This window comes from Taudactylus pleione, unplaced genomic scaffold (genome assembly GCF_031769625.1).
Source record: "Taudactylus pleione unplaced genomic scaffold, aTauple2 ptg000103l, whole genome shotgun sequence".
NCBI lineage: Eukaryota > Metazoa > Chordata > Amphibia > Anura > Myobatrachidae > Taudactylus > Taudactylus pleione.
This window is the reverse complement of record NW_028284505.1, coordinates 3,627,228-3,640,526: the sequence shown is the minus strand read 5'-3', so window position 1 is coordinate 3,640,526 and position 13,299 is coordinate 3,627,228.

Below are 13,299 nucleotides of genomic sequence, written 5' to 3'. Positions count from 1 at the left end.
GCCTGTAAACAGCACCTGGTGTATTCTCTGCTCTTGATAAACAAGGAACATGATTATCTTGGAAGGAATGAAAAGTAAACTTAGAAAATGAAATCTCTGCGCATGAATAGAAGCTTCTGAAATGAAATATCCGTTCGCTGAATAGAATTCACCAGGCTACCTCTTTCCTGGAGTGTGTATTTATTGCAAATATCGGACCATTTTTTTTTTCTTTAATCAAGTTCTCTTTATGTTGTTACTGTCTAATATCCGCGCAGTTTTAACCGTGCTCGATGACATTTAAAAAGGTGCATTCGGTATAAATCTAGTGTCAAACCGTAAGTGGAGATTTGGGCTCCCAGTTAAAGATAACTGCTCGCTGCTAGCGCCTAAATATTGTTATTGTAGACGGTGCAGGTATGGGGCCTGTTATCACAGACACTTGCTGCCTAGGATTTTCCAGGTGAGGGGCTCCCCATAATTTGGAGCATGATGTCTAAAATAGAGTACAGTATATTTAGAAATAATACATGTATTTCTCCACCGTGCCCCTGGCATGCAATTGTATAGCAGTTCTCTTCGCAATAGCTGAATACTCGCCAATGTTTTATAATAATTTCCAGGCCCATGTTGCGGATGTCTAGAGATGCTCAGACAGACTGCAAACTGGTTCACCATAGTGATAGATAAATGAGAACATTCCAACAGAATTTCTCAAAATGTAGATTGACTAAAAATAATTGTGATATAAGCAAGCGGTAGGGACGTTTTAAGTCTAGATTTTGACTTTTGTATTCAGCAGCCCAATAGGCCAAATATGATCAGGGGCGTAGATAGCAGGCCTGGGGAAGTGGGCGTGGCCTAATTGCGGGAGGTGTGGCCGTACCCCCTTTGTGGGAAAAAAAGAAAACATTTCTGTAACGCTGCGAAGCGGCCCTGCGCGCTGGAGACAGGGGCGCTGTGAGCCCCTCAGCCCGGCGCAATTCCAGGGGGCGGACGTGATCAGTGTGATCTCTCCCCCTTTCGGCAACAGCGATCTGTCTCCCGCTGCAGCCCAGCACACAGCAGCATGTGCTGGGCTGTTGAGAGGTAAGAGGAAGGGGGGGTGGCATCAGATCCGGGCCCCATCAAGAAGCCTGAGCCCAGGTAAGTAGTACCCGCCCCCCTTCTCAGCGCCCCTGAACGTGAAAGGATTCTGAACCTGACAAAATTTCGGTGAGCAAAACATTTGTACTTTAAATTTAAATGTGACTTGCCTAATTCTTGGCAGGTTCAGAACCCCACACTCTATTACATGTGGCCTCTACAAGACATCATTTAGGGATGTCCAGCTTGAAGAGTGGTCGGGGAACAGGGGTAAATTACCCCACATGTTGTAAAAATGAAATTCCTGGGGGTGATGGACGGACAGCCGGGCATGCATATGAATCATTATATAATATAGAATGATTCATATGCATGCCCGGCTGTGCCGCAGGGAGGCTCTAAGCCGGACGCCCGCTGAGATGTTATTACCAGCGGGCGCCCGGCTCCTTCCCTGCAGCGTCGCGTTAGCTGGAGGCTGGAGTTCTCTTCTGGACTCCGGCTTCCGCCTCTCCCAATGCACACTATGGGAGAGATGTCATGACGTCTCTCCCATAGTTCCGAGGAGCAGCCGGGCGGACAGGACGGCGGCGGATGCAGGAGCGGGGATTAAGGTAAATGTTTTTTTTTGTACAAGTGGCACTACAGGGGCATTATATGGGGGCACTACTACAGGGGCATTATATGGGGGCACTACTACAGGGGCATAACTATAGGGGCACTACTACAGGGGCATTATATGGGGGCACTACTACAGGGGCATTATATGGGGGCACTACTACAGGGGCATTATATGGGGGGCACTACTACAGGGGCATTATATGGGGGCACTACTACAGGGGCATTATATGGGGGCACTACTACAGGGGCATTATATGGAGGCACTACTACAGGGGCACCATATGTGGGCACTACTACAGGGGCATTATATGGGGGCACTTCTACAGGGGCATTATATGGGGGCACTACTACAGGGGCATTATATGGGGCACTACTACAGGGGCATAACTATGGGGGCACTACTACAGGGGCATTATATGGGGCACTACTATATAATTTCATTCCTTTCAAATCAAGGGGGTAACGTCGGCATATCTAAATATATTTTAGGGTAAAAGGTAAAAAAAGTTCCTTGACCCCTGAGCTAGAGAGTACAATTTTAATTTGCTATAGGGTGTGTGTCTGATTCAGAGGTGAACGCGGTGGCGATGTTTGCGTCGATTATCAATTATTTACTACTGCACATGCGCAAAAAGTCCTGAAACTCCCTAGGGCACATGCGGCACCATAAGTGTACGGCTCCGTAGGCGGCTGCACAGGAAGTTGCAGTCTTTAGAAACAGTTAGGCAATGCCATGGGCGTTATGGGCGGTGACTGGGAGGCGGCCTGAAGTGAACACAAGAATTGTCTGTCTCATGGGCGTGCGATGAGAGTGTCCCGGGTGTATCAGTGAACGCGGCTGTATCCCAGGCGCAGAGCTGCGGCCACAGAGGCCATGTTCCGTGGAATTTCATAAGGAGACGCTGCAATCTGCCACAGGCTGGGCAGGTGTTGATGGTGAATGCGATGGTGCGCCAATGGTGGAGTGTTTGGGACCACCGGTGGAGTTGCATCGTCCATGGGCAGTGATAGTGGGCATCTCAGGGTTTGCATAATCCAGCGCACGCTAGTACACACGGGGGAGGCTGAAACTAGTATATGCATATTATCGTAGCTGGGACGCAGCCAAAAAGTCGCTATCGCAGTGGCATTAGTGTCCAACTCTGAATCAAGCCCTGTATGTGCAAGTTTTAGTAAATATGGGCACCATTTAGCAGACTTAGGGGTAGATGTACTAAGCCTTGGAGAGAGATAAAGTACCAACCAATCAGCTCCTAACTGTCATTTTTCTAGCATAGCCTGTAATGTGACAGGTAGGAGCTGATTGGTTGGTACTTTATCTCTCTCCACTTTATCTCTTTATAAGGCTTAGTACATCTGCCCTATATTTACTAAACACCAGTAACTAGATATACAGAAAGGTTGGGTAAAAAGTCTTGTGGTGATAAAATGAGTTCTGATTTTACTTCCCCATTTCACAAAATGACAAATTCATACTGAGGGCCTAATTCAGACCCCCTCGCGAGCGCTGAGCGCTCACCAGCGGGTCGATGGTGCCCAAGTGCACATGCGCACGACGGAGGCGGCTCCGTCCTGCGCATGCGCGAGACCCGAATAACGACGGCCAAGCCGTCGTTATGGGTCTCGCACCAAAGGGGGCATGCTGTCGATGTTGATTGACAGCACGCCCCCTTTGGTGGGGGTGCCGGGGGCGTGTCTGCCCCGATGGAGGCATCCCCATGAGAACGCCTACCGTCTGGGTCCGGCCCCACTGACATCACTAGTGATGTCAGTGGGAGTGCTTTTGGCTCTGATAGACCCTACCGCAGGGTCTCGTCGCAAGCCCGATGGTCGCGATGGTCTTGACCATCGCGACCATCATTTTGGACGCTCGCTATACCTGTGGGTGGTTATCCACAGCTATGCGAGCGGCCAGGAGCAGGGACGGCCCTGATTTAGAGCGAGCGCTCTGTCAGAGCGTCCGACTCTGAATCAGGGCCTGAGTTTATATATATTTGTATCTTGCAGAATTTATAGCCCATAAATGGACCCTGTGTTTTTGGGACAGAAGGACTACAAAAGTGAGAGATCCAGCAGATGAGAATCATACAATTGATATAAGCTTGATTTGGTGTACCATCATTGGAATAATAATAATAATAATAATAATAATAATAATAATAATAATAATAATATCATTTATAGATAGAAAGGCACCTTACAAAGTGCATATACAGAATATACAACAGTGCAACCATAACAGGATGTAAAGTGCATGAAATTTACAAAGCAGAACATAGCAGGATATAAACCAATATAAACAGGTTAGACAAGTACTGTAATAAAAATGTATGCATACAGTCTCTATGAACACAAAGTCAGCACTGTGGCCATTTTATCCCCTGGCACATCCGCACCGGAAGTGACGAAAAACGAGTGGAAGTGCAGAGCGAACCACGTGACCACTCTACTCAGAGATCGGGAATCACCGGAAGTGACGATGACGTCACAGCCCCGCCGGCTGGAAGTGAACCCAATGCGGCTGGGCGGAGAATACAAACAAAGGAGGTATAAAGAGACGATAAGAGGGAAATCCACTTACCATCCTGAAGAAGCCTATTATTAGGTGAAACGCGTTGATGACAGTGAAGGGAATCTTACCTATGTCTGTAGTGTGTAAGTTATCCCCCAGTTTGCCGGCAAATGAACCTTACTGACCTCACCTCCTTTGAGCACACGGCAAGCACTTGCTCTTTTCAGACTTGGACTAATATCCACACTGGAATTACCTCCAGGGAAGATACGTTTATTCATCTGTATTTCTTTTTTGGAACAAACACCAACTGGAATACAATTAACAGGATAGCAGAGTAAAACGCTACTTTAGCGTGTCTGCCTTTCCGCAGTTTTACGTTCTCACATAGTCCTTTGTTTTATGTTATATGTTGTGAGTGAGTTTCTTAATTATATGTTGATAAACTATAAAGCACGCATGTGTACTTTTTACATTGTATCTATCAAACAATTTTATTAAATTTGCAATATTTTTTAGCACCTATCTTGTGACTATTATTTTAATACTGACTCTGTCACTATTGTGAGAACTTTATTTGAACTATATACGGAACCTATAGGAGGCGCCAGAGGATATCTTTTGGTATACAAAGTCAGCACTGCCTGAACCTGTGCAGTAGTTGACGGGCTCATCAACTACTGTAGGGTATAGGTGATAATGGCATAATTAAAGGAGGGAAGAGTACGAGCGTCCCGACGTGGTTATATGCGTTATAAGGGGATGGGCATGGGGGAGACAGATGAATGAGATAGTATGCAGGGACAAAATGGGGGTGTTAGGATAATGGCTGGTAGATTTGATTAAAAATAAATAGTACAGAGAGGCTGTTTGAAGCTTTGGAGAGAGGTGAAGAGTCTGATAGGTGGAGGAAGAGAGTTCCAGTGGTGGGCAGTGGTGAAATCCTGGAGGAGGAGTTGAGAAGAGGAGATCAGCTGGAAATAGAGACAGCAGCTATTGGCTGAGTGAAGTGAGCTTGCGGGGGCGTGGAGGTAGGGCAGGTTAGGGATGTAGGGAAAAGAGGTTTGGGTGAGGACTTTACTGGGCAGAGTGGGGAGTATGAATTAGACTGTATAGGGGAAGAGGAGTCCATGCAGTGCCTGGAAGAAATGAAATGCAGACAGGACAGATTGGAGTGGAGACAGATGGGAGTCAGAAAGGCCAGATAAGAGGAGGCTGCAGAGGTTTAGGCAGAAGATGACCAGGGTGAAAAAAGGATTAATTCTCTAGATATTGCCATTACGCAAGTGGCAACAATGGGACAGGGCATGAATGTGCAGTCAAGGACAACTCCAATACAGTGTAATTGTGAAACAGAAGAGATGGTGATGTTATCAATTGCTCAGAATCTATAAAAGATGTGGGGGCAAGAGAGTGGATCTGGGTGCAAAAAAATGCTATGGGGACGTACCAGAATCTGGCACAATGAATTTCCACACAGCAGCAGTAAGTCTGACACCGCAACCCTCTCACAGCAGCAGCGAGTGTGACACCGCAACCCTCTCACAGCAGCAGTAAGTGTGACACCACAGCCGCCTCACAGCAGCAGTAAGTGTGACACTACAGCCTCCTCACAGCAGCAGTAAGTGTGACACCACAGCCTTCTCACAGCAGCAGTAAGTGTGACACCACAGCCTCCTCACAGCAGCAGTAAGTGTGACACCACAGCCTCCTCACAGCAGCAGTGTGACACCACAGCCTCCTCACAGCAGCAGTAAGTGTGACACCACAGCCTCCTCACAGCAGCAGTAAGTGTGACACCACAACCTTCTCACAGAAGCAGTAAGTGTGACACCACAGCCTTCTCACAGCAGCAGTAAGTGTGACACCACAGCCTCCTCACAGCAGCAGTAAGTGTGACACCACAGCCTTCTCACAGCAGCAGTGTGACACCACAACCTTCTCACAGCAGCAGTGTGACACCACAGCCTCCTCACAGCAGCAGTGTGACACCACAGCCTCCTCACAGAAGCAGTAAGTGTGACACCACAGCCTTCTCACAGCAGCAGTAAGTGTGACACCACAGCCTCCTCACAGCAGCAGTAAGTGTGACACCACAGCCTTCTCACAGAAGCAGTAAGTGTGACACCACAGCCTTCTCACAGCAGCAGTAAGTGTGACACCACAGCCTTCTCACAGCAGCAGTAAGTGTGACACCACAGCCTCCTCACAGCAGCAGTGTGACACCACAGCCTCCTCACAGCAGCAGTGTGACACCACAGCCTCCTCACAGCAGCAGTAAGTGTGACACCACAACCTTCTCACAGAAGCAGTAAGTGTGACACCACAGCCTTCTCATAGCAGCAGTAAGTGTGACACCACAGCCTTCTCACAGAAGCAGTAAGTGTGACACCACAGCCTTCTCACAGCAGCAGTAAGTGTGACACCACAACCTCCTCACAGCAGCAGTAAGTGTGACACCACAGCCTTCTCACAGAAGCAGTAAGTGTGACACCACAGCCTTCTCACAGCAGCAGTAAGTGTGACACCACAACCTTCTCACAGAAGCAGTAAGTGTGACACCACAGCCTCCTCACAGCAGCAGTAAGTGTGACACCACAGCCTCCTCACAGCAGCAGTAAGTGTGACACCACAGCCTTCTCACAGCAGCAGTAAGTGTGACACCACAGCCTTCTCACAGCAGCAGTAAGTGTGACACCACAGCCTCCTCACAGCAGCAGTAAGTGTGACACCACAGCCTTCTCATAGCAGCAGTAAGTGTGACACCACAGCCTCCTCACAGCAGCAGTAAGTGTGACACCACAGCCTTCTCACAGAAGCAGTAAGTGTGACACCACAGCCTTCTCACAGCAGCAGTAAGTGTGACACCACAACCTTCTCACAGAAGCAGTAAGTGTGACACCACAGCCTCCTCACAGCAGCAGTGTGACACCACAGCCTCCTCACAGAAGCAGTAAGTGTGACACCACAGCCTTCTCACAGCAGCAGTAAGTGTGACACCACAGCCTCCTCACAGCAGCAGTGTGACACCACAGCCTCCTCACAGCAGCAGTAAGTGTGACACCACAGCCTCCTCACAGCAGCAGTAAGTGTGACACCACAACCTTCTCACAGAAGCAGTAAGTGTGACACCACAGCCTTCTCATAGCAGCAGTAAGTGTGACACCACAGCCTTCTCACAGAAGCAGTAAGTGTGACACCACAGCCTTCTCACAGCAGCAGTAAGTGTGACACCACAGCCTCCTCACAGCAGCAGTAAGTGTGACACCACAGCCTTCTCACAGCAGCAGTAAGTGTGACACCACAGCCTTCTCATAGCAGCAGTAAGTGTGACACCACAGCCTTCTCACAGAAGCAGTAAGTGTGACACCACAGCCTTCTCACAGCAGCAGTAAGTGTGACACCACAGCCTCCTCACAGCAGCAGTAAGTGTGACACCACAGCCTTCTCACAAAAGCAGTAAGTGTGACACCACAGCCTTCTCACAGCAGCAGTAAGTGTGACACCACAACCTTCTCACAGAAGCAGTAAGTGTGACACCACAGCCTCCTCACAGCAGCAGTAAGTGTGACACCACAGCCTCCTCACAGCAGCAGTAAGTGTGACACCACAGCCTCCTCACAGCAGCAGTAAGTGTGACACCACAGCCTTCTCACAGCAGCAGTAAGTGTGACACCACAGCCTTCTCACAGCAGCAGTAAGTGTGACACCACAGCCTTCTCACAGCAGCAGTAAGTGTGACACCACAGCCTCCTCACAGCAGCAGTAAGTGTGACACCACAGCCTTCTCACAGCAGCAGTAAGTGTGACACCACAGCCTTCTCACAGAAGCAGTAAGTGTGACACCACAGCCTTCTCACAGCAGCTGTAAGTGTGACACCACAGCCTTCTCACAGCAGCTGTAATCCATTCAAAACATTGCGCCTGATGGAGCAAGGAATGCCCAGGAGAGAACGTACTTGGCTGATGTTTCCGTACTGTGCCTATGTATGCATCACACTGCGTGTACGCAAGCTTCACGGTGAGATCTGGTAAGTGTACGCAGACTACATGCATTGTGTACGCAGGCTCCTTTCCATATTGATTGACAGGAAGTACCGTTTGTGGGTGGTGATAGGGTGGTGGTTGCCTGTGCGTTCGGGTGCTGTTTTAGAGGCGTCCATAATTAAACCAGTGCGGCGACGGACGCAGTGATGAGACTCTGTGCACACAGGAAGTTGCCAAGATCCTGCGCGAGGTCTGGTCAACCACTATTATACAAATGTGGTCGATGGTTCTCGATGTTACCGATGTTTACGCTATCTTGCGTACTGATCAGGCTGTGAGTAAAGTGACATGTGCGGTTTAATATGGGGCTGGGCATCTGCGTCTTGTGCTGCGGTCTCCGTGTGTAAGCATTGATTTGCATATTCTTGCAGCGGCTGGGTGCGTGAGTCTGCATCCGTGCGTTCCTTGCTGAATCAGGCCCATTGTACAGTGGCCCTGATTCAGAGCCGGACGGTCTTTCAGAGCGCTCGCTCTGAATCAAGGCGTTTTTTTGTTTGTTTGTTTCGGCCTCCTGGCCGCTCGCATACCTGTGGGTGACCACCCACAGCTTTTGCGAGCTGCCAGGTGATGGTCGCAATGGTCGCGATCATCGCTACTATCGGGGCTTGCGACAAGACCCTTGTGGTAGGGTCTCATTCCCGCAAGCCCCAGTGAGCTTCCTGCTCTAAATAGAGCAGGAAGCTCACCACTGACATCACTGGTTATATTAGTGGTGCCTCCCACAAATGTGGGAGGCCTGACAATGGTCGCGATTATCGCGACCATCTGGCTTGCGACGAGACCCTTGTTGTAGGGTCTCATCCACCGCGAGCCCCAGTGAACTTCCTGCTCTAATAGAGCAGGAAGTTCACTACTGACATCACTGGTGATGTCAGTAGGGCCGCCCACAAATGGCAGGCGTTCCTTCTGGAACGCCTCCATTTGTGTAGCCACCCCCCTGACCCGCCTACCAAACCGGGCAAGCTGTTCATCAACATCAACAGCCGCCCCTTTTGGATGAGAGCGCCGTAGCGAGTGATTTCTCGCTCGCTCCGGGGCTCACGCGTGCGCACTGCCCGGCCATCGACCAGCTTGCGAGCACTAAGCGCTTGCGAGCGGGTCTGAATCAGGCCCAGTATACCAAGTTCAATAATGGGAACTCTGCACAGAGCCATAGTGATTGGGAATTCCGTATGGAACACTTGGGAGTAGGGGTGCTTTAAGAGAGGAGGAGGCCTGTGTGCACCCTTCCATGCAGGTCCCCTCCTCTCTGGCAGAGCAGTGGATTCTGACTTAATGTCAGACTGTACTGCGCATGCACGGATCTCCAGGAAAATGGCAGCCGCACCTCATTCCTTTGGACATCTCTACTGCGCAGGCTCAAGCTACCGGGAAAATGGCCGCAGCCATTTTCCCTGTGATTTTTGCTGTTCTGCAGGTGCTGCTAAGCAGCACTCTGGAGACCGCAAAGGAGAGGTAAGTATAACTAAATTTTTGTGCACCTCACATCCTGCACCCATTGTAGATACGCCATTTCTTGGGAGACAATTTCTTTTAGAGAAACGTAAAACTCCACGGATCAGTTTACAAAGGTTTTCCCTTCTATATGGTGCACCCCAAACACAGCCACACTTGGCTTTTATACTGTTCACAACTGTTATGTTGCATGGGTATTGCAGTTTATTGCTGCAGGAACTCAAACTAATAGGGGCATGTATTTCTTTCAGTAGCCACCAATTGTCAGACGAAGGCACTCTGGGCCTGATTCTGTAAGGACCGCAATTGCAAAGCTGCACACAGGCTATGGGTATGATGTATGCACACAGGCTATAGTTATTATGTATGCACACAGGCTATAGATATGATGTATGCACACAGGGCCTGATTCAGAGGCGCTCGCAAAAAGCGAGCGCTCGTTTTGAATCAGAGTGGGCGCTGTTTTTTTTAGTGACCACCCACAGCTATTGTGAGCGGCCAGGATGATGGTCGCAATGGTCAAGACCATCACGACCATTGGGCTTGCAATGAGACCCTTGTGGTAGGGTCTCATGGCCGCAAGCCCCAGAGAGCTTCTGGCTCTAATAGAACCGGAAGCTCTCTCACTGACATCACTGGTGATGTCAGTGGGGCCGCCCACAAATGGCAGGAGTTCACTTAGGGAAAGCCTCCATTTGTGAAGCCACCCCCCGGCCACGCCTACAAAACAGGGCGAGCTGTCGATCAACATCAACAGCCGCCCCTTTTGTAGTGAGCCATGGAGCGAGTGCTTTTTGCACTTGCTCTGGGGCGAGCGTACTCTGCGCGTGCGCACTGGGCCACCATCGACCCGCTTGCAAGTGCTATGCGTTTGCGAGTGGGTCTGAATCAGGCCCACAGGCTATAGATATAATGTATGCACACAGGCTATAGTTATGATGTATGTACACAGGCTATAGATATGATGCATGCACTCAGGCTATAGATATGATGTTTGCACACAGGCTATAGATATGATGTATGCACTGAGGCTATAGATATGATGTATGGACACAGGCTATAGATATGATGTATACACGCAGGCTATAGAGATATGATGTATGCACGCAGGCTATAGAGATATGATGTATGCATGCAGGCTATAGATATGATGTATGCACGCAGGCTATAGATATGATGCATGCACACAGGCTATAGATATGATGTATGCACGCAGGCTATAGATATGATGCATGCGCACAGGCTATAGATATGATGTATGTGCACAGGCTATAGATATGATGCATGCGCACAGGCTATAGATATGATGTATGTGCACAGGCTATAGATATGATGTATACAAACAGGCTATAGATATGATGTATGCACTCAGGCTATAGATATGATGTATGCACGCAGGCTATAGATATATGATGTATGCATGCAGGCTATAGATGTGATGTATGCACTCAGGCTATAGATATGATGTATACATGCCGGCTATAGATATATGATGTATGTACGCAGGCTATAGATATGATGTATGCACGCAGGCTATAGATATGATTTATACACGCCGGCTATAGATATATGATGTATGCACGCAGGCTATAGATATGATGTATGCACGCAGGCTATAGATATATGATGTATGCACGCAGGCTATAGATATATGATGTATGCACACAGGCTATAGATATGATGTATGCACGCAGGCAGCTTTGATATTGCCATCCTTGCAGATATGGTAATGCAGCAGGAGGCACCACCCCCGCTGTGCATTAATTAAGTGAGCTGCGTTGGTTAATCTGCGTACCATATGCCGGCTGCGGTGACCCATGGGGTCCCTCAGTTGGCCGCCGCAGTTCATATGAAGAGGCCAATGCGGAAAGTCAATGCAATGTAATAGGCGAAAAAGTTTCACATATGAATAGCAGGTGGAAAAAAGTGCAGAATTGAGGTTTTGGGGTGCAACGTTGTGGGAACCCCTGTGCAGCCTTCAGACAGTCCCCCAAAGGTAAACTGAATACCCCAAAAAATCACTTTAATTTTGGGGCGAAAAAAAAAATTTGGGGGGACAAAGTTAAAAACTAGCGAACTTGACTCTGGGGGGGTCCCCAAGTATGCCCCAGGTGTTTTTTTGATAGCATGTGCTTGCGGAAGGTGGATTTTTCATTAAATATGCTGACCTCCATTACCAAGTACCCCAAATTTGCTGGGATAAGTTATTTTATGAAAAAACACTCCTGAATACTATTCTGCACCACGTATAGAAAAACGCTATTTAGCAGCTATTGAGCCCGTTTAAAAACACCAAATACCATCAGCAAGCCAAATCGGGGGGTTCCATAGTGAACCCCCATGTCAGAGCATCTTTTGGGGGGTGTCAGGCTGATTTCCCCAAATCTGACAGTACTTTCCGCCTGTTCAAGTTTCGCCATGTCCCGTTTTCGCCTACTTTCAAATTGAATACGGGGTAAAGCGGGCATGCGCGCGATACTTTTCCGCCTACAAAACAGGCGAAAAGTCTGGGCCGCGAAAAAGTATCGCGGCTCGGCTGAAATTTAATACGGCTCTTTGGTTTCCCTTTAAAATATTGCGGGTCAAAAAGGGCTATATTTATTTTATAAACTGTATATTTAGTTCCTGGACATGAGATTGAAGAATACTGTGATTAGAACAAAACTGTACCGATCATTTAGAAGCTCTCCCCGTGTTTTCTCTGGAAGTAGAAACATATTTGGGTGAAGAAGGAAGCCGTCACGGCCTGCGTTTTCCAAATGGTTTTCAGTTTCATGAAATTAAATGGATTTTAGATAAATGGTATCTCCGCATTAGTGATTAAAGTGAGTGGTGTGTCATTTTAAATCTACACACTAGAGACTTCTCATTAATTAGTAGGTGACCTATGCATTCAAATGTAGAGCAACGAGTGCACATACTGTAGAGAGCCAGTGCAGTACTGAACAGTAGAGGGCGCTAGTGACTGGTAGAGGCACCGCAACTTTGCATTCAGTGTATATAGGGCCTGATTCAGCAGCGATGGCAACTGCGATTAGGCACACAATCGGCCGATTGTTGCGTTCTGCACATGCGTATGCATCACAGTGCGCTAACACTCCACTGCGATCGCAGTGACTACGCAGACCCATCGCAGAGTGATTGACAGGAAGTACCATTTGGGGGTGGTGATGGGGGAGTGAGCTCAAAAAAGCAGACGTGCCAGTGCGTTTGAATGACGTTGCATGGGCGTGCATAAATTAGCCACTGCGACGCGGTTAGCAATTCCTGAATAAGGTCAGAGCTTGTGTAAGTGTGCGTGAGGCTGCAATGGTACCGATGTTACCGATGGTTTCTCAGTCTTGCTAAGTATTACGGATGTGTGTAAGGTAAGGTGGGCGTCCTTATGTTATGCTGCGTATGGCAATTGCAGACATTAGCATATCATCGCAGTGAGACTGCGTGCATAATCGCTATTGCGATCGCACTTGCGATCTGTACTGAGGGCCTGATTCAGACCCGCTCGCAAGCGCATTGCGCTCGCTAGCGGGTCGATGGTGGCCCAGTGCGCACGCGCAAGCCCCGGAGCGAGCGCAAAAAGCGCTCGCTCCGGGACTCACTAC